Source organism: Anthonomus grandis, chromosome 22 (genome assembly GCF_022605725.1).
Source record: "Anthonomus grandis grandis chromosome 22, icAntGran1.3, whole genome shotgun sequence".
In the NCBI taxonomy this organism is placed as follows: Eukaryota; Metazoa; Arthropoda; class Insecta; order Coleoptera; family Curculionidae; genus Anthonomus; species Anthonomus grandis.
In genome coordinates, this window is record NC_065567.1 from 7,360,987 (window position 1) to 7,384,482 (window position 23,496).

A 23,496-nucleotide genomic window follows, 5' to 3' on the forward strand; every position below is an offset into this window, starting at 1 on the left:
TCTTACATAAATTGCCCAACCGGCTGTTTATTTTTATTCCAGATTTACCCTGGAGTCCTTTCCACATACGCTGCATCTCCCTATTAGCTTCATCAAAGTGTCCTTAAAGGTGTCCATCCAAGCTTACTTATTGACACCCGTGGGGAGAGAGGAACTCTGCAATCAGCAATTTTTTTCTACAATTTATCCTTAAGTCTTTTAGCCATAATCCCACTATAGTTAAACCGCTTTTGCTCCAAGATTATAGCTTCGTAAGTACTTCCGAATAAAACTAAGATAATATTAATAACACTCGTCATGGTCGTAGTTCTATTCAGTTAGTTGCAACATCTGGAGGGCCGCTTGTCTTTAATGCGTTTATAAATGGGATATCAGAGCAGCTCACTGTGAATAGTTTGTTACATGTGAATGACACAAAATTATATTGTGGCATCAATAATATTTTAGAATGTATCGAATTCTAAACTAATATTACAGTATACATGGCGCAAAATAACAATCTGCCTCTTAATGCAGCTAAAAGAAAGCTGTCTCATATTTTCTTTAGAAAAAACCTACTAACTTATGACTACATTATAGAATATGAGAGATGTTAATGGCAACGAAATTCAAAGATTTTGGGCTGACGTTTGATAGCGCCCTTTATTTTGAGCCACATATTTAAAAACTCCGAAACTTTACCTATCTAGACCTAGAATGAATATTTGGAAATTATCCCCATTGTGCAGAGCGTATGGCTTTTTTAATCTGTTCAAGGTCAATGTAACATATTCACCTGTTTCTCCGAAATTTAAAAGAGTACACTTTTCCTAGATAGTAATCATAAAATTATTTTTTTGTTGTATTATTTTACGCGACTAATATTATTGATAGCGTATTCTTTTATTTTTCCTTATTATATCTCTAATAAAAATTTACTAGCAATAACAAATTACTATCAAGTATTTAGGGTAAGGTATTTTTTAAAGAATAAATTTTCGCAAAATATTACGCGAAGGTTCAGGGATTTCTACAATATTTTTCTGATGCAGGCTTTACAGACATCAATGCACAACCCACATAGAATCCGAATCTTAAAATGTTTATTAGGTTGTATATTGTATAATGCAAATTAAAACTTTCTTTCGCAAGTTCTCTAAATATGTTGGCCTACTAAATTCGTATTTGTAAATGGTTTCCTTAAAATCACCTCAAAAATAAGTAATTTGGCGACAAATCTGGAGATCCATTTCATATCGTCAGACCCACTTTATACTACAGAAGACTGCTAGGACAAGTATTTGTTAAAAATTATTTTACTATAATTGCACTATAAGCAGGGCACTCCCCTTGTTTAAAATAATCCGATTTAGTCTAAATCAGGGAGGATTTCATTGGTAGGAAGAACTTGGTTTTGCAGCAATTCAAAATATTTTTCGGCGTTTAAAATACCATTAATAAACAATGGCCCTATAATATGATCGCCTAAAATTCTTCGATACTTCGATACTCTCAAGTCTTGGAATACTTGAAACATTCGTACCCAGTTTTTTCCCAATACTGGTAACAATTTTATGATTTCATAGCCAGTTCCGCTCCAACACTTCTACTTGATCGTATTCAATCCACTTCTAGGGTACTACAAACCATTTCGTCCAGTTATTCTTGCCTAAGAACGCTTAGAGAGTAATGCCTAGAGAAAGCCTGTAAAGCCTAAGAGTTTTTGGTAGTGTAAAGATGTTCTGAAGACTGAATTTATCGATTATGGAAAAAATTTAATTAGAAAACAGTATAAACTCTGGCCAGCATATTGTCAAAGTTGAAAGATACACGAGCATTTAAAGTTTGTAAAAAATATGCGTTTTTTAGTTACAGAACATTTTTTAAATAATGGCAACGATTTTATCAGAAGTAGGTTTCAATTATATTTATTATTGAAACCTATTTCTGATAAAGTATGTTATGTCCTAGATCCAACCAATTTTCATTAAAAAGTCTGTCATTTAAAAGTCTGTAAATAAACTACGCTTGCAGGGGTTAACATAATCATTATTTTTACTTATACTATGGCGTTAACTTTACAGTGATAACTTTACACTATTTTGCCAAGAGTTTGCAGACGGTAGTTCAGAATTATTGGAGGCTTGGGATTGTTCGAAGTTTCACTTATGACTGGCTAATAAAGAATCTAAACTTGATTATAACTATTAAATAAGAGAGCGCCACTTAGTTTTTTTTATAAATGAAAGAAAACTAAGAAAAAAACTTGGTATATAGGTTTTAATTAACAATTAAATAACCCTGGTAAAGTAAAGTAGATTTAAAGAGGCAAAAAAAATATCTTAACAATACAACCATATTATATTTACATCAAAGATAAGTATACACTATACACCTCATGTTCTAATCTGTTAAATGTTAATAATTTATTATGAATTAAAATATGAATAATCTTGATATGATTAAAATAAGTTTGACAAAAGTAACATTTAAATTATGATTTCGCTACTAGGTAGATTTCAGCACTTGAAAAACAAATTGCAATTATTAAAGTTTTTTGTATATATTTGTAGTACGCAGGGGAAAGTTCATGAACCTCTTTACCTAAGGCATATGAGCCTTAACCGAGTTATATCTACTTAACTACCAAAAAAGGGTACTGAAAAATACTGAACAAAAAATAACTAATATTATAGATTTTTATTTTTTATTTGTAACGTTAAATTGAAATAAACGGTATATTAATAAAAATTTTAATGAGACAAATCTATGGTTAGTAATATTTAAATAAATGGAATAAACTGGCCTGTATATTCCTCCAAGAAATGAACGGCTAGCCTTCAAAATCGAGGCTGCCATTTGTAGCTCAGCTATCCGGACTGGGAATCTCTAATACTGGCTCTAACTCTGGCTCCAGCTACACCACTTTCAGCTATTTCCCGGGAAAATCAAAAGCCTGCAGCCATCAACAATTGAAGAAGAATAAGGAGGAAAACGGAAAAGTAAAACCCTTGCTTATAATTTTCATTCTCTATCCATCAAAATCTTGGGAATCCTGCACCAGAATTATGAATTCTTAATCTTGTTCCCTAAAGGAACAAGATTAAGGACTATAAATTACAACCCATATTGGCCACTTCCCGCTTCACAAACTTCGGAAATAAAAAACTGGCCATTTACGTGCGCTCCTACCGGCAACACGGGAACAAGTCCTCGAAAAATGGATACTGTACCTACTAAATCAGTAACGACCCCACCTCTCGCCTGAGCTGTCAATATCAGCCAATCAGAGAAAACATTAATTAAGACCAATCAAAAAAATGACGGACCGTCAACAGAAGCATGGATAATTAAACCAGGAGAGTGATGCGTTACAGTAGTAATGTGTCATTGACAGTATAAATTTAAAGAAATATGAATAAAAGAAGTTGAATGAAATTATTAATGTAATTATTGAAATTAATGAAATATCAATGGAGTGTTAGTGAACATAAGGAGTAGAAAATTAAAACGCTACATTTCGGTAATTAATTTTCGGTAATTACTACATGGTAAAAGAAAACTTTTAATAGTTCCTTTTATTTGATAGATTTATTTGAACAGGTGAAAAAGAAATAATTAAAAAATAAATAAATAAATGAAATAAGAACGGTGGAACTAATTAAAAATAAGGATAATATTTTATAAGGTTGCTTATTACAAGCAATTTTATTTTCTGTAATAATATATCATCTATCATCATAGGCCCATCTTTTCACAGAACTTTTCTAACTATACTTTCTTTCAATCTATCGATTCAGTTTCCAGCGGACCACACCACGTTAAGACTTAATCATTGAAAAAACTTAGTTACCTTTTATTTTATTTAAGATTAACATACCATAAAGTAACATAACTAATTATATAATATATTAAATCAATTAGTCAATTATCAGCCAGTCTAACATTTTAAGCAGTCACGTGCACTGAGCACATGTACAGAACGTAGGTCTCTCGACCTCTTGCGCAATTTCAACGTGGAGAATAATTTCATTTCTTCAATACACCTACAAAATGTTTATTTATGTAACGTGGTTAAAATCACAAGACATGTGGCATAGCTACTCTTTTAACCGTTATCGTAATAGCGCATTGTTACTGCAACGTTTATGCGTATTTTTTCCGAGTTTTATACACGTGCACTTAGATCCATATTTGTAAAATAACTTTGTTATTACAAGGAAAAAGTTTGAGGTCTTAGAATTTGAAATAGTAACCATATGTAACCGTTATAAACTATAGGTGAAAAAAAGTTTTTGGCATACTACACCATATGATTCGATTTATGTATCGAAAAACTCATACTATATCGTAATTTTCTTAAAGTAAATTCAACCTAATCATATCCCTTCGGTGAAAAACTTTCTATGTGGTTCCTTGAAATTGCCTTCTACAGGTAACTTATAAATTTGCATCTTAGTTTCCTAGTAGAAGAAAGTTAAAACTTATTTATAATACTTTTTTCTATGAGCGATATAAATAGCGTCTCATAAAAAAGTATCGAATCAACTAAGGTAGAATTTTTATGTAAGGGTCCTAATAGTCCAAGGAAAAGTATCTTCTCCGTATGACTCCTTTTATCATAAAACAATAACATCAGATATGGGTTGATTTTTTTATCGATAATATACACTGATCGAATGGGAATTATGGAAAATCAATAACGGTGAGGTTAAGCAGGTAAAGACTGAATAATAATGCTTTTAAAAATTAATAAATGTAAAGAATAGCCAGGATTGCCTGATTACTAAGAACGTGGCCAATTAACCAAGTTAAAATACTTACTGACAAAAGAAAGAGGCACAGTAATTAATTTTAGAGACAGAAAATGAAATTGCTTACGAGTCTAAGATGATCGAAGGAGAGAAGAAAGTGCTTGTTGAAATTTGCTAGCAGAAAAAATATTGTTCTGGAGTTCTCCATGCTGCAACGATTACACTTTAGTTCTTTTAATACTTCAAGAGGATTTCATACATCACCTCGTCAAGGGCCTGTCATGCGATCCGATAAATATATTCGTATAAATAAAGCGGCTGGACGGTATTGAATTTAAATAAATAGGAATGCAAACAAAAAAAAAGATCGCAAATATAATCGTTGATGTGATGCATTTTATCGTCACACCATAGATGCAACCAGAGCTTTTGCCAAACAAGATAGGCTAAAACTTTCAACATTCTGAACACCTCCAGTGAGAAAAGTTACAAGTTAATGATAACATTTTGAACACTTATTGAAATAAAAACTGATATTTGCATGTTTTTGTTTTCTATTTGAACAAATTAAGATCAACAAAGATTTTTCTAATTTTCTCGAAAACGAATCGACCGATTTAAAAAAATCAAACGTCAAAATAAAAGACTGCGAAAGACCTTTTAAACAAGCTATTACTCGATACCCCTTGCCATTTAAAATTTTTAAGGGGATGACCCTGGAGGGCAGAGGGTGAAAAGGGGTGAAGTAATTTTAGGTTAGAAAGTTGTCCCCCTTGACAATTGGAGTTTTTTTTTTAAACAGTGGTTTTCGATAAATTCGTGGTGGGAAGTTTTCAAATGAATACCCTGTATGTATATAATATGTAAAAAATAATACGCAATAAAACATGAAGCCGTAATGTCAACCCAATAATAACCAAAATGCAAAAGCACGTTTTAAGCAAGTTTCCATAATATCTAAGTGTTCTTTGGGTCACTACTTATATTTACTTAAGGTAAAATGAAAATCCTTTAGTCTCACTCCACTTATTTATTAAACATTTAGTTAGATTAAAATTCCCTACATGTTTCAGACACAGTGGTGTCCATCATCAGGGGGTAAAAGGTTTAAAATTGGTAACAGGCACATGCCCCAGGGTTTGATTACATATCAAAAACCTTGTTTTCAATTTTAATTTTTTATTTTTTTTTTGAATAACCTACGACTCCACTGCAAGTATGGACTATTTCTTCACTTATATCATTATATTTATTTATTTTCTTGCTTATATTTTTATTATGTTTTTAATACACTTATTAACTTCTTTTTTTACTTTACACTTTTAAGAAAGTGAGGCACATTTTTATGAGGCTCTGCTCTAGCAGCAAAAAAATGATCTTAGCATTGATGTGCTAAGATAATTTGTGGTGTGCAACATCCACAAATTGTCTTAACAATAACATGGTGTGCACAATCAATGAGAATCTTATCCGTATTAACATCTACTTAAATAATTATTATTTCATTGCTATGAAAATAATTTTTTATGTTAAAAAAAGCCTGCAAGAAACAGTTTAAAGAAGTTGAGGTATGTAGTAGATTTAATTTTATTAGCCTTTTATTTTAGTCATTAACCCTCTTAATCTTACTAATCACCCCCTCAGTTATTTATATGCAGTATTTTATCCTACAATTTATGGAGTTTTATAAAAAAAACACAGGACTTATAATACCAACTATAAAAATTGAATATTTTTGAACTCTGCATATCAATATTAATTGAGATGCATATTATTAATTAGTACATTTGCTGGATTCTCGCTTGCCTCATTTTCAGGTGGTATAATTTTTAAAAACAGCGAATGGTATGCTACATATAATAATTCTACATAATAACTTTTCCATTAGCACGTCACGTTTTTCCTTGCTACGTATATCCTGGTATTGACCTTAACCCTTAAGGTCATCGTGGTATTGGCCTTTATTGACGACGCTGGTTACAAGTGTTCGCGTAATAGAAGAAAGCGTAAAAGAAAGTCCAACTTGACCTGCTAAACCACCGCTGATGATAGTAAAACGTATGTTATTGATGTCAATAACGAAAGTCACCTGCATCTCGCTTAAGTTCATGAACTTTTTTTATGTTAAATTATTACGGATCTTTTGCGGCAATATCTTAGCGAAAATAAATGTATTATACAAAACAAAATTTCGGTGAGCGTTTTCTCATTTCTTTTATAAACGGGATTTAAAATGTATTTATGTATGTATTGTATAGAATTTATGTAATATATTACTGTAAAGTAAGACTAAATTACACCACTTAGTTGTTGAGTATCTTATAATTGGCACGCATTCTGGTTGACCAGAGGGGTTATTTCAGATAAAAAGTTTTACAAGAAACTTCTGGCAACGATTTTTGAAAAATTATATTAGGTTATTATATATGTCTAAGAATTATTTTTTATTTTAATATTTCGCAAATGTAAGAAAACTTTCATGTTTTAACAATATTTTGAAAAATAAGACAGTATTTTAGCCGGTTGTTTTATAATGATATTTCAATTTTTTTAATTGTAATTTAGTAAGCTCTTTACATTGAAAAAAAAATAAATTGAATAAAAGCAGATGTTCAGTCTCAGTCCGACATCCGGTATATAAAGTTTTTCTATTTCAAATGTTTTTGACTAAATGTCCATATACAAGTATAGACGGAGGTCTCATAAGTCGTGGTACAAACAACTAGACGAAAAGTCATAACATTTTATATCTATTTTCTAATATACACATAGAAAACTGTATTATTGCTAGTCAGCACTTTCTCCAACAAATCAAATTCTTTCTAATAGAGGTACTTAATATTAATACCAAGTTTCATCAGATTTACATAGAACGTAATTGCGTTTAACCCATTGTAGTTCTTTAGGAGTTATTCATACCACTTAATGTTTCAACTACATTACCATAAATGAATTTGCATAGGTAATAATGAAGTCGAATTCTTTATGGTTTTTACTTTTACCACATTTACTAGTAAGCTATCTAGTATCAGTAATAACTATCTACTAGGTAGCAGTTACAGTAATATTTTGTAAAATTACTATAACTTGAGTTAACAAGGAAGAAACTCATTTTGAAAAACTTTCCAAATTTTAAATCTGCATTTACATTGAGACAGAAAACAATAGATATAGATAAAACCTTTATAATTTTAAAGTTTTGGAGATAATTAAAGCAGAATTTTCATATGTACCAATAACTTTATTTATTGTTAACTCTTATTGACTTTTAAATAAGTAATATATTTGTCAGTAGTACATATATCGGTCACCTTCTTCGAACTCTAACTTTAAGTTTTCTTGACCACATATTAGAATAGGTTAATAGTACTATTTACTAAACTAGACATATTTTACATTTACGTAATAATATTGTATTCACTAGAGTTAGGTACGTACAGTGCATCCCAAAAGTTATGTCTAAATTCATTTAAAATTCAGGGGTGTGTTCGAAAAAAAAACGCTTGGACCCGTCGATTTTTATTTCAAATTGCGCATTTTTGTATGTGAAGTTTGGGTTGCTCAAAAATAAATTACGACCATCAAGTTAATTTTTTTAAATGAAAGCACCTTTATTTCATCTTTGAATTTCGCGTGGAATTCTACGCATGTTTCATGCATTATGTCCTATATCTAAAGTCAACAGTTATCGAAAAAAAGACGACCAAACATTATTATTGAAGTTCACCTTACGAGTCACCTTATCACTGAGAATTTTTATACAGAGCAAAATTCCATTCATTCGTGTTTTTTTATTGTTGGCTGGTGACCGTGTATTTTCATAGAAACTATATGACAGTTGTATGCCAAACAGATATTGTCAAGTGTGAAGCGTACAAGCAAAGTTGCGGTTTTCACTATGGTAAAGTTAACGGAACGAGAAAAAATAGAAATTCTGTGCTTGGTTGGGTTTGGTGATAGAACACGTACTCAAAGAGAAGCTGCTCAATTATTTAATGAAATCCATCCTGATCGTCCTCCGATATGTCAAAAGGTGGTAAGTAGAATAGAGGCTAAATTTAGAGAATTCGGTCATGTTAGAGATCTGCCAAAATCTGGTCGTCCTGCTCAAGATAAAAATGAACAACTTGACGTTTTGCTTTCTTTGGAAGAAAATCCATGCACTCCTCTGTCGCAGATTGGGGCAAATTTACACATGGCGAAATCTATAGTTCACCGAATAGTTAAAAAGCACAAATATCACCCCTACAAAGTTATTCCTGTGCAAGAGTTAATTGATGACGATTTCGATAGGCGAAATGAGTTTTGTGATCGCTTACAAAACATGTGCAATCTAAATAATAATTTAGTAGCAAATATAATTTTTTTCGATGAAGCCATGTTCTGTTTGAATGGTAGTGTGAACAGACAAAATTGTCGATATTGGGCAATAGAAAATCCGCATTGGATGATGGAGGTAAACACCCAGTACCCTCAAAAACTAAATGTGTGGTGTGGAATAGTGCGCGGAAGAGTAATAGGTCCCTTTTTCTTTGACTTTAACGGGACAATTGTATCTCGATTTTCTTCAATTTGAATTAGTTCCAGCATTACTAGCTTTATTTCCATATTCATTGGACCCAGACTATCCTGATGAACAACTAATTTTCCAGCAAGATGGCGCTCCTCCGCACTATGCTGCCACTGTGCGTACATTTTTGGACGAAACCTTTCCCAATCGGTGGATATGAATTTAGACATAACTTTTGGGATGCACTGTATATTAAATTAATCGATAAGATTATAACTAAGGGTAGCTCTAGCTTGTATTATTAAAAATATGGGTTTCAAGAGTTTTAAAGTGGGTTTTAAGCAACAGCAGGTTAAATAGCCTTAAAAGTAATAACGTAATTACCCAGTTAAAAACCGTTGATATGGAGATTTTTTGAAATATACTCAAATATTTAAGCAGAAAAATTATATTTATTATAGAATTATTAGCAATGGTGAAAATAGAAATACGCAATAAGTATCAAAAGAAAATCCACAAAACATGAGGCATTTGTAAAATTGCTCTAATAGCGAACGAAAAGTCTTACCGTTTAGAAAAACAATAAAAAAAAAATCTTCACAGTGGCCGGCTCCTTTTTAGTGTCAATTGGTCAATGACCCCCCTAAAATAATCTCATAAAAATACCAATTTTATTAAAAATATCTTTTATCTAAAACTTCACTGTGAATTATAAAATTCTCTAAGCAGTCTGCATTGGCGAAACAAATATAATAGCAAAACAAATAAATATATTACTAACGTCGCGCCTCGCGCTCATCACACAAGCCCGTGGCTGGGCCGTATTTTAGATTGTCCCTAGACAGTTCTTATGGCTTATGGAGAAATGCATGTAAAATAGAACAAAGACAGCAGATTCGCATTTTGTGAGCGGGAGTGAGAGTCACCTTTCAGACCTATATCGCTAACGTAGTCGACGGCCCGACTGGACGGCCCTCCAGGTACCACAGCGCAACATTTAACTAATGTAATATTGGAAGGACTTCAATTATTAAAAATTAATGAAGCACCTGAAAAATGGATTGCCCAAAGTTACGATGGTGCATCAGTCATGAGCGGTAAACTGGGAGGAGTACAAACAAAAATTAAAGAAATATACCCAAATGCACACTTTATTCACTGCTATGCCCATCAACTCAATCTTATCCTGCAAAAAGCGGCGAGTCAACATAAACCGATAAAAATATTTTTTGCAAATTTACACGCATTTTCATCCTTTTTCGGCCGATCTCCAAAACGTACGATGGTTCTGGATAGAGTGGTTAAAATAAGGCTACCTAAAGCTGCACCCACTCGATGGGCTTTCAATACAAAATGTGTTGAAATTGTATACACTTATAAAGATGATTTAAAATCTTGCTTAGAGGAAATTATTGATGAGGAGCAAGATGGTAACAATATAAATCAAGCAACTGGTTTAAAAAGACATTTGGAAGATGAGCTTTTTTTATTTTGGTTAAATTTTTTCCATAAAATAATGCCCCATGTTGATACATTGTTTAAACAATTGCAAATGCGAGATATTGATGTTCTCTCAAAAATGATCTGTCAAAAATTATATACCGTCTTTTAACAACAATATCCAAATAATTGGAAATACTATATTGGAATCAGAAGAACTCACTAGATCACCAAGCACATCAACAGCAAAAAAAGAAAAACTACTACAGTTACAGAGGATCCAAAGCGACGAACTGCACTGGAAATTTGTGATATTATTATATCTGAAATAAATCACAGGTTTGGTTTCAATGATCATCTCATGATTTCACTGTTATTCTACACAGAGAGACAGAGAAATTTGAAGCATACACTATCAACTTTCCGCAAAATATTTTAAATATGGCGAAGGCTCATATCCCACAGTAAATATTTCCAAACTAAAATCGGAACAGAACTAAAGGTTAGGAGAATTGACTTAAAATATAAAAATATTTAAGGTAAGTTTCATTTTAATAAATTTACAATTTATTATACTGATTTAAATATTCCTTTATATCAGTCGATAACCTGTTTATACCCTTTTTCCTATATTTTTATTTAAAATATTTACTCTAATAAAAAAGCAAAGTTAATTTTCGGAAAACGATTTAAGCATTTAAAGTTATTTTTACCTGTTATTTTTACCCTATTAAGGTAAATATCTCGGTAAATATTATTGAGTTTTATCTAAGTCTGTATTTTTTAACTAAAATATAAATGCTAAAAGATCTTTCAAACACTTTAAAAAATCAATAGTTTGATTTGTTTTTTTTATTAGAGTAAACTATAAGTTTTCAAACCAAAATGACCCCCCTGAAGATTGACCCTCAAGCCGCCACTGAATCTTCAGAAAATCATAAAATGAGTTTCAAAATAATTGATTCTTGATTTATAGTGATAAAATGAAATGTCCATAGAAATAAAGAAACATCTAAAAAAAAGTGTTACAATAATATGGTATCATACTATAATAAATTTATACTCCATAAAAGATCGGTCATAATGTTTTTTTGCAATGCAAACACTTTAACATTTATATTGAACACTTTTTATTAATGCATTTATTACTACGTACATTACGTAATCTATATTTGGCATGGTGCAGCATTTGATGTTTCTATTATTTCAATATACACGATATATAGTGCTTTCATTCAAACTATCCTTAATGACTTAAAAAAAACGTTAATTTAGATACGTTACCCCTGTATATAACGTAATTACGATATGTACCGGGGGGCCTTTAGTTTTAAGAAAGAAAGAAAATGTGCTATATTACGTACGACAGCAAAATCTTGTGTACGAGCATCCTTAAAACTAAAAAATTCCAAATTCACTTTAAATTTCAAATTTCAAACAAACATAACATCTAAAACACTTTACCATAAAATTTACACACATTACCAAAATTAATTATAACAAAACAGATTGAAAAAAAAAAGCATCTTTTTGATAAATTTGATTAAAAAATAAGTAAAGCTGTCAATAAAACAGAATTTAGAGGAAGTAAATTAAATCATTTAATAGGAAACAAAACTAAAACACTAAAATGATGTCAGAGCACAGGTCAAAAGGTATCATTAAAAAAATTGTCAAGGCTGTAATATGCCCTGGATAATAAAAGTGATTTTAATTTCTTTTTGAATTTCTTAACTTCTAAAATTGGAATCAGGAACATACCAATACCTCCTGTGGGTGGTCTATAAACACAAAGAACATATAAATTAAATCGCTTACAAAAACAAGGGGAGAATTCAAAAACCTTCTCTAACAGAAAGCTATCATACTTATTAATTTTACAGAAAAAAGCTTCAATTATTTGTTTAACTTAAATAGCTGTTCCTCCATGTATAAAGTGTTGCCGACAAAAGCTGATATAGGAATATAATCAGATATTAAGAAACATTCGTTAGGCTTTAACCAGTGCTCTTTATATTTGATTAAGTTCTGTCAATTACCTCCTTACCTCCATCCAACCTCACTTTGATACGTAGAGAGAGCAGCAGCACATCTTACAAATATATCGACTACATTTATTTTGTTTAACTCTTTAGTTAAGTCATGACGAAAGTCCATCAATATGCTGCTCCATTATGGTTTCCATATTATGCGATTCACATTGTTAGGCTTGAATCTGTCCAACGTAAATTCTTAAAATATCAATTTAAAAATTGATGGGGCTTACCCTGAAAAGGGATACAGTCAGGAGTTATTGATTATTAGAAGTGTATTATCACTATATAATAATAATAATAATAAACGTCTTTTATTTGTCAATTATTTACAGAAAATATTTGAAACGCACAATTCAATCCTAATAGTGACCGAAGTCTAGCCTAAGGCTACTCAAACTTAACCGTTCTACAGAATTATTTTTAAGTTTAACAGAAATAAATAAATATGCGCTTATAGCATAAAATAACTTTAAAACAAAAATGATTAATTTCCAAAAAAAAGGTATATCTAAAAAAACGATAATTATCCTATTTAAGTCTAATCATTTTACACCCTGGGTCACTGGCAAAAGATTAGCGACGGGTTAGATCATACTCATTCACTTGTTTAGTATAAATTATGGATTTAAATTTCAATTTGATTTTTTTGGTTGTAAACTGCTTCATGTCATCTGGTATGGAATTATACAATTTTATACCGTTATATAAAAAGCTCTTTTTAAAGAATGCAGTTTTATGTTTGGGGATAAGTTTTTTCTTATTTCTAGTATTTACAGAGTGAACAGTGGAATTAGTTTTGATTTTTGTTTTGAATGTTGAGGAGATATTTTTTTCTAAATTTTTTATTTCGTGAAAAAAAATGCCAAGATGGAGAATTGTTTTAAAGAAATGTAAGCATTCTGTCTAAGATTTTTTACATGCGATTCGAAGTTAAGATCAGTGTCCACTAAAATACCCAAATTACGAGCAGAATTGCAAATCTCAAGTCCGACACCCTGTATGTTTATTTTGCTCACATATGTAAATACGCTTTTACTTTTGTTTCTACCAAAAAACATAAGCTTAGATTTTGCAGAATTTAATTTCAAAGAATGCTGATCAGAAATTTTTGTTATTAATTTTGTTATAATTAATAAAGCCCCTATTTATATTATTTAATGTGCCAATACAATAATTTATATTAAAAGGGCAATATAGCTGTGTGTCATCAGCGCATGAAGGCTTGTACTTTGCAAAATTGTGGGATCCTTAATACATCAGCTGTATACACTATAAACAGAAGGCGGCCCAAAATTGTTTGCTAGAATTACCCCATATCTAGCTACTATTTGTGCTAGTCTACAATTTTAATTTAAACTCTGCAATAATCAGGTAGATTTTCCAGAACGTTTATCATCACTAAATTTTGTTGTTCCTTACCTATATTATGAGAGCCAGTTTGTTTTTGATTTAACATCATCAATTCTAAGCTTAATATTGATCTATTTGGTATTCTTCTAAACAGATTCAAGAACTGGTTAACTGCCAATATTGGGCTTATATTCAACTGCGTTCAGCTTGTCCTTAAGTGTTTGTATTTCTTTTACTTTATATTTCTGTTGGACAATAAAAAAATGAATTTTAAATTTGCATTATATCATTCAGTTTGGACCATTTTATATTATAATTTCACATTAAACAATATAGAAATATAAATAGAAATTATTCTTCCTGCACTTTCGCCAAACATTGATCTCGCAGGTTTCGTAATGGTCACATATTTTACAGGTTCCTTTTTTGTTTTGAAAATTCGCATATGATTTAAAGTAATTATTACGAATAATATATAGATATTCATATATATAGAAACAATAAAGAACCACATATTTTTGGTATAATTTATAGGCCTCCAAATGCTAATTCTAACAACTTTTTTGTCATATTTGAGGAAACCTTAATTAATATGTTTTCAAATTTTAACGCGATTACCTGCTTAGCTGGTTTTAACATTGACTTTTCCAAATTTATCAGTGGCTAAACATGTCAGCTATCATCGGTATGTGACATTTTTGACTTAAAACAGATTATCTCGGAACCAACTCGTATAACCAATAATTCTTGTTCTATGATAAACCTTATTATCACAAATTAGGCTAGTGTTTTGAAAACAGGTATTATTGCATGTACTTTTTGTGATCATTTTGGTATCATTTGTGGTTTGATAATCCTGTTTTTGAGGAACCACCAGGTTACATTACTTACAGGGCCTTAGAAGATATAACTTGCTTAGCTTCTAGGTGGATCTATTTATCTACTAATTGATGTCAAGGTAGAATTCTTAAACTTAAATTTGACTAATCTGTTAAATAAACTTGCACCATTAAGGACTACATTATAATAATAATAATAATAATAATAATAATAATAATAATAATAATAATAATAATAATAATAATAATAATAATAATAATAATAATAATAATAATAATAATAATAATAATAATAATAATAAAGGTCTTTTTATTTAGGAAAAAAATACAATTACAAAGTTAATAGTTTAAAGGCGAGATTCAGCGCACAAAGATTCAGATATCTAAATGGCTGTTCTTCCATCTAACCTAATTATCTATACTATACTAAGTTTCAAAATAGGAATAATATAAGCGCTATAAATAATAAAGAGTACATCAACCAGCAACAAAAAAAGAGAATATCTGACAGCATATACGCCTACACAAGGAAAAAGAAACAAATTCAACCCCACAAACAAAACACCTCACAAAGCAAAAGATACAGTCTGTTATATGTATGTATATCATAATATATAGTCTATTGCATTAGTTGTTTTTGTTATCATCATCGGAATAGAGAAAAGGAAGTAAAAAAAAAACGAAACAACCACTAAATTATGCTTTATTGTTCCTGCAGTAATTTCATTCTTAAAAATATATTTTTTTAAAGAATATAAGCCAAAAATGTTTTCGGTATTTGTTTGGCAGTTATTTATAATTTTTGAAATTTGATAAAAAAAATGACCTTTTATAAGTTTCGGTTGAGTGAAGCGGAGGTGTCAGCCTTCTTTTATCACGAAAAAGAAAAAGATCACCATGGTTAACAGATAATATTGAACTTTTGTAAGAACTAAGGGACAAGGCACTCAAAGACTCTAAGGCCTCTAAATAATATGTCATCTAAATGGGATTCTTGTACAATTTTCTATAAAAACAAGTTTAAAAACCGTAGTTACAAAGAGAAATGGCGTAAATTACGTATTATTATCCCCTACATTTTACATACATATAATCAATGAGTGCATAACTAAAAGTTAGTTTCCCAAATACTGGAAATAGGCGTTTGTATTACCATTGCCTAAAGTAAATAATCTAATAAATCTTAATCAGTTTAGATCAATTAGTATATTACCAAGTTTTTCTAAATTTCTCAAATACGTACATTCCTTAATCTTAATAAAATTTTACCACGGGATTTTAACACAATCGGAGTTTAGAAGAGATTTAGTTATGCCACACCAATAGCCTATTTTAAAAGGAAATATGAATATTAAATTGGGGGATAACAAAAGTTCAATAGTGCCAAAGTGCAAGATATTAGGCCGGACAATAGATCCTGAACATCGTTTTAAATATCATATGTCCAGTGCTCTTAAAAAGTAATATCTTTAAAATCGAAGACATCTCCATTCACTAATGTTCTTTTTAAAATTCTTAAAAACCACATCCCTCCATATGAATTTAGATATAATAAAATTAGTTTTAGATCTGATGTTCACCATTTAAACTTTCGAAGGAATACTATCAACATTCCTAGTCATAAAAAGCAATCGATGCAGGTATGCTTTTGCTATCCATGAGTGCTTTTCGTAGGAAAATGGTGACAATTTTAAGGAGTCAGCAATTTTTAAAAGTAGAAGTCACTTTTTTTTTTTAATTTATTGGATACATTAGTTTTAAACTGCAAGTTTTTTTTCTCTATTTTTTTTTATAGTTTGGTTATTGTGTTAATTTTTGTTTAATTTTTGTTTCATATTGAAGAATCGTATACATTATATATTTAAATAAGGTTAATGTAAGTTATTTTATAGCTTTACATAAGATTATAAGATTTTTTTTAAATGTTATTATAAGCCACAATGTTTAAGACAAGAATCTGCTCTGCAGAATTCTGAATTTGTTAGCCTCTTTCTTGCCATTTATTTTTGCTGTTTTTTTATTGCTTTCTACTTTTTTTGCAAATAAAAACATTTATTATTATAATTTCATACTAAACAGAATTCGCACTCCACCCTGGGGAGGAGGAAAATTTAGTTATCCCAGATATCAGAAGGATGAAGCGAGGGAGTCCTTTCCATGTCATCGGACTCTGTTCGTTACCTTTATTTACACATAATACACTTAAATTACATATGTTTCTTAAACTAGTTGACGTTATCTGCGTTTCTGCATTAGCTTATAGCTGATTTCCTTATGGTTGAGCAGTTTTATGTTTTCGATCAGGCTCTTTGGTATTTTGTATTTCATGTTTTCATATCTAGTGTTCTAGATCCCTGTACTCAATATTTTTTTCAATATATTTCGCTCTAAGGTTTCAATAATTAAATAAACTTTAAATAATTTCTTGTTGGCATCACTTGATCTTGGATAACAAGAAACCCTCCAGTTTCGGGGAAAAGCTGTCCCGAAGTCAACCAGTAGTTCAACGCCGATATATCGACAGACATGCTCTTGTTGAACCTCATGAATTAGCCTTCCATGTAGTGGTTTTCCCACCCAAGCTTGCATTTTTTCTTGTTCAGTGCTATGGTGTATCAAGTTCTCAAGTTCCTGAAGTTTAAGTGGTGTTGAGTCGTTTGCTTCACACACGGCACGATCAATGTCTGATGTTTCAGCCTTTCTTAAGAAAAAGGGTCGCAAGTTACTAAATTGATGAGTTAGCTGCATCCCTATGTCGGCCATTCCTCGTCCTCTTATATGTCGAGGTAGCATAGTTCGTTCAAGGGGACTGCGCGGATGCTTATTGGCTTTCGTTAGGAGTGTTCTAGCCTTTCTTTACAAGCTCTCGATGTCTGTTTTAGTCCATTCTTTAATGCCAAAAGAGTAAGTTAGTGAACTGACTCCATATGTATTAATAGCTTTAAATAAGTTTCTGCTATTAAAACTTGTTTTAAGGGGTCGACGCATTCTTGTAGTGAACTTGTTCTATGGTCTACTCTTTGCGTTTGCTTCATTCTTAGATATTTGTAGAATTTTTCTTCGTCCATGAAATTAATTATCTGACCGTTTTCTATTTGAAAGTCACCTGATTGCAGTTTAACCTTAATAATGTTCACACAGTTCGGCACTTATCCACTCCAAAAGTCCTTATCATCAGAGAATTTTACCACTATAATAAGCATTTGTTCTAGTTGATTTCGTGTTGCCGCAAGAATTTTCAAATCATCCATATAAAGTAGGTGGTTTACTCTTGTTCATTATTTATTATGCTTTTTTACGCTAAATCCGTACCTAGTTAAATTGAGTTAAATTGGGTTTATGGCAAGGAAGTATTAAAGTGGACTTAACGAATCTCCCTGAAATGTACCCCTACGAATAGGAATCATATTAGTTCCAATGCAGTCATCCTTAGGCACCTGGACTTTTATTGATGTTCGCCAAGATGCCATAGTGAATTCTAAAAAATAAAGTTGTTATCTATTTTATACAATTTAAGTACATTGATGAGCCATTTATATGGAACTGCATCAAAAGCTTTTTGGTAGTCAATGTATGCGGCGAAAAGGTTTCTCTTGTTGTTAAATTCCTGATTGCAAACTATAGAGTCGATAATTAGGTGTTCTTTACACCCCATGGCACCTCTAGTACATCTTGTCTGTTGACCCGCTATTTTATTCACAATGTCTCTAAAAACGTTCTGTAACGCAAGATGTAATTAGTTTATAGAGTGTGGGTGAGCATGTTATTGGCCGATATTTAGCCGGATCTTGAGTATTTTGGCAGTCCTTGGGTAAAAGGAAAGTAGTACCTTATGTTAAAAAGTTGGGAAAATTCAGAGCACGTCTTTTGAAAGGTCGGTCAGTTGTTGATGTGTCGACCACAATTTCTTAATCCAGTAATTTTTGGACGTAATCTGGGTCTAGAGCTTTCTAGTTATGTAGGTTTTTTATAACGTTAGTAACTTCGTCAACTGAAAATGGTAAAAATGCCATTTTGTTATATGTTTGACACTTTGCTCGTTCTTCACCCAGCCATTCAGTGTCGAGGTTGCATTCACTAGGTGTTGTTAATTGATTGCCCCAGCACTCCTCGATGTTTTCTTTAGTGCGATAAATGCTAATGACAGTATTTGTTGAAGCAGTTTCATTAAGCTTTCGATAAAATTGCTTCTCTGAGCTTATTACTGGATCTATACCTTTTTAAGTGACCTGAAAAAATAGATACCTTTTGTTTAAGGGTGTGTAGACATTATTCCGGGGTATAATTTTCTGGGTCCTGCTATGTATGTTGTTAGGTCTGACGCATTATTTCCTCAAGTCTTTCTCTTTTCTGATACCTTCGATGTATTGCTTTAGCCGGTCGATGTCTTTTTTAATATCTTCAATCTTTTTTAGTAGGCTCCTTTCTATTGGCGGTGTCGGTCTTTGATTACGTGTAGTACTGGTGATTTATTTTTAGTCCTAAGATTTTACTAACGGCGGTGGTCGCACAGTACTAAAAAGTAACTGAAAGGATATAATCAGGTATAATTATGTTGGCAGCATTAAGAAGAATAGTCAAAAAAAAGCCATTGCGGTAAGAGTTAACTCTAAAGAGAACTGGGTAGAGGGATTTGTGCCTTTATATTCTGCCATTGCCTATTTTTGACATTACTCCATTCTAAGTTTAGCATGCCCTTCATCAATATGTTCATCTTCTTCATTTTGGGTTTCTTGATTCATTATCACTGGAAAGGGTGCTTGGTCTGGTGGGTCTAGATTTTCTTCCACTTATATTCTCTTGTTGTCGGCATTGTCCTGCAAATTATCCTTTACTGCGTTCAAGTCCTATTGATCTATTATTTTTGCTGCAATTTCTCTTTTAATAGAATTAATTCGGATCTCTAGGATCAAGTTGTTTTAATCGCAGGCATGTAAAATTGTACTTACAAATATTGCATCGCCGTCGTCAACCTGTGAAATTATTGAACAAATTTCAGTTAGTCGATAGGGTTCAGTAATGTCTAGTAGGCTTTGTGCTGGTGCATTATTATTTGAGCGTTGGTTTTGTTCCTTCGGGTTAGGATTAGAACTCTGGGATTCTAAATGATTCTAATCTACATTTTTGTTTGGACATAAACGAAACTTCAAAAATCAGGGAAAGGAGTTTAGAATATCGAACAGTTTACAAAGATAATAAAATCGACAAAGAAAATAATAAATATAAAAATATAAACCAGATATGAAAATAGTAAAACAAAATTAAAACGATTGAGTCAATGTTTTAATTACAGAAGAATCGCTTTAAGCATTGTCTTGTTCTCTGCTTAATGGATACCAGAGGGTTTACTGGGTGTTCCTCCGAACGTTGCTGAGGACGCTGCTGATGTGCCTTGGGGCGGCTTCTAAGGTTGCTATTTGGTTCTTTCTACCAGTTGATATAACACGTGAATTAGGCAATCCTTGGTTTCGCGGGATAGAAATAATCAGTTTCAACTGCGCCAATGTTACGCTTCGGATATACAAAATCCCTTTTTTAATAACAGTTTTTATTTGAAAATTACAAATTTTAACTAACATAGGAACGTGCTTATTTAATATGTAATATTATCCTAATGCATTTTTTTTTAATTACAGATGCTTTTTATTTAAGAATCATAGACTGACGCTGCTGATTGGGCAAAGGTGGTTCTTGGATTTTCTATTCATACTAAAAAGTGGGGGAATGCAATACTGCATATTCTTGGAACTAAATTTATCGTAAACAATGCGTAGGTTTATCAAGGTAATATAAGAACTTATACTGATATGATACTGGCTACTTTTCATATAACATATATTATAGTATTACCGCTGCTACGAGGCAATTTGCCAGCACAATTTAAAGATTCGGGAAAACCGTCGGGTATATACCCTGGTCCCCAAATCGACACTTTCACAGTATTAAATCATCAATTACAATATGAAATTTTTCAATGCACGATGTCGCCACCCCCACGATGCATCCGGCATCATCCGGCCTGGTTACCGGCGTGAATAGGATCAGCTACGACCGCCAATGGATAAGGAAGGGCAGGGTTTGGAAAATGGATTTAAAGGATAGGAAAGGACGAGGAACCACTTGTTGATGGTAAAAAGGATGACGCGGAAGTGAGATAGAAACTTTCACAAAGTTTAATTCTGAAATGCACGTTGTAACTAACGGCAAGGGGTAGGAAGGGTTCTAGGAAAGGAATCCGAAGGATACGAAAGGACGAGAACATCCACGTATTGACTGGGTGAAGGATGACGCGGATGTGATCTACACATTTATGATCCTGAACTTGTGTGTAATTGAAATCCAACTAAAAAATTTGGATCAACTTTTAAAGCAACTATATCCTTGAATTCTTGAATCTATTAAGGAGGGACGACATCAAAATAAAAATGTGTATTTTGTATTTAAAATTCAAGATAAATATTTGCGGCTCAAAGTTAAATCTGATTAAATATTTCACTTTATATATTTTATTCTATTGTGTTGTTTCACACACAACAACAACGACTCAACGACTGGGTGCCGGAAAAACTCCAGGAAAGGTCTAAAATATTAATATAAGTTTTGTGTGGATATTGTGCAAATAAAATATGGAGTTGAGGAATAAGGAAGCATTGCATCTTATCCAAGAATATATAAATCATGACTTAATATAAAATCCAAAGCACCCTTAGCATTTCAATAAAATCAAAAAATGTGAAACATGGGCCAATATAGCTGAAACATGTAGTACTGAAGTGAAAGAGGCGGAGAAGAAAAGTTCAGCTTACTAGGATCGTTTAGGAGGGAAAAAGCCAAGACCAAAAAGGCTATCGGGACAGGAGCGGGTATATTAAACGAAAAATATGAATACACAAACAAGGTTTACTGACATACGTGTTTTAATACAGGTGCAAAAAAATGTGTATAAAACAAGTTTTGCATTTAAAAGTTGTAAGTTGTTAATGGATCAGGATTACCCAAGGCCTTGTTATTATATCAGCCTGTTTTAAAATTTCATCTATTTCTACATTTTGATAATTATTTAAGCAGAAGTCTGAATTAAGGAATAAGGCACTTTTTGTCTGTTTAGCAGAAGCTTAACAGGGAGCAAAGCCAAATGGTTATTTTATAAAGCCAAATGGTTACAATACCAAAAAAGCTTTTGTAGTTTAAGAGTTACTGCCACTACATTTAGGTGATTGCAGTATAATGTGTTTCCCGTCTATAGAACCCACGTAGATAGGGAAATCCTTTCAAATTTCTCGGCAATAGCTAACCATTCTTATCCCGATGACGGAATCTAAAAAAAAAACTGCAAATTACAATAACACTTCCATATCACTTTAGAAACTAGCATTATTAATCTCGATAAAATGATTAAATATTGATAAAAACACTGATAATATGGATTCTTTAATAATTAACTATTTTATTTAAAATATATTTTTCCGCGAAAATACGCACATTGTTTTGCGGGCTTGTAACCTTACTGACCCTGCGCAATGCAGGCCAAATGCATTGCCAAAAATTGGAAGTCTACGCAGTAGTAACTACACACACTTGCAAGTAGGTTTTGTTAAAACAGCTAACCGCTAACAGCCTTATACATATTGACCGCCGGTGATTTTCCTGCAGTAGTTATTTAACGAATTAAATTAAACTTTAGCTAAAGTGTAAGTGCCTGATATGGAAGGATGAACTGGTAGCGCTATCAAGCCCGGCTTCAACGAAGCAAGGTAAGCCATTATGCATCAGTAATATGCGTTCGAAAATTTATTGAAAAAACGAAGAACCACATTAAATCTCAGTCTTTCTCAAAAACCTAATACAGTCCACTAAATCAAAACTCTGACGACGACAGCATATTTTAATATTTATTTTACTTCCACATCATAACGTGATAGGAAATTATAGTGTCGGTAAAAAAAATCATTTTCATTTTAGCACAAAAAAGACCACTGCAAATTGAATCAATATTTCTTCGTCATTTTCATTAATAAATTTTTTTCAACTAATAAGTTACATAATGTTATATCAAAAAAGAAATTGCAAACTTGCATTCTTTGATCCCAAAAACCTAGAAAACGATATAACATATAATAATTTAAATGTAACCCCCTTCTTCTTCATCTAAGGGGAATACATTTTTAAATTATGTATTTTAAAATAAAAGAGCTACTTTTTTATAAAAAAATGTACTTCACCAATTTTCTTTAATTTGTTTTATTTTACTGCTCCTCCTTTATCCCCACTGTTTTTAATTTTCATAAAAATATAAATTTAAGCATAAACTTAAAATCTACGTACTTATAAACCATAAAAATGACATAATACCCTTTTTTTTATATATTTGGATTTTCCATCTTGTCCTTTATTTAAACCCCCTCACCTATTTCTTTACAAAGATCTTAAATAGATTGTAAAATTGAAACCGACATCCCCAAAAGCCCCTGAAACGACATATTACTTGGCTATTTACAACAAAATTAAATTTTTAAAAAATGTATTATCTCTTTCCGAACCGACTTAGCTTAAAAACAATTTGAACTATTTGGCTATGGGTACCTACG

The 23,496-nt window shown here is 31.6% G+C and overlaps 1 protein-coding gene across 1 annotated transcript in view; it reads left to right on the forward strand.

Moving 5' to 3' along the window:
- The first annotated feature begins 22,532 nt into the window (after positions 1-22,532).
- The window catches only part of LOC126748211 (dedicator of cytokinesis protein 7), a 61,458-nt gene continuing 60,494 nt past the window's right edge, over positions 22,533-23,496 (forward strand). The window contains exon 1 of the mRNA XM_050457288.1: positions 22,533-22,662. The gene's annotated coding sequence lies outside the window, so the exon portion shown is untranslated. The remainder of the gene's footprint in view (positions 22,663-23,496) is intronic.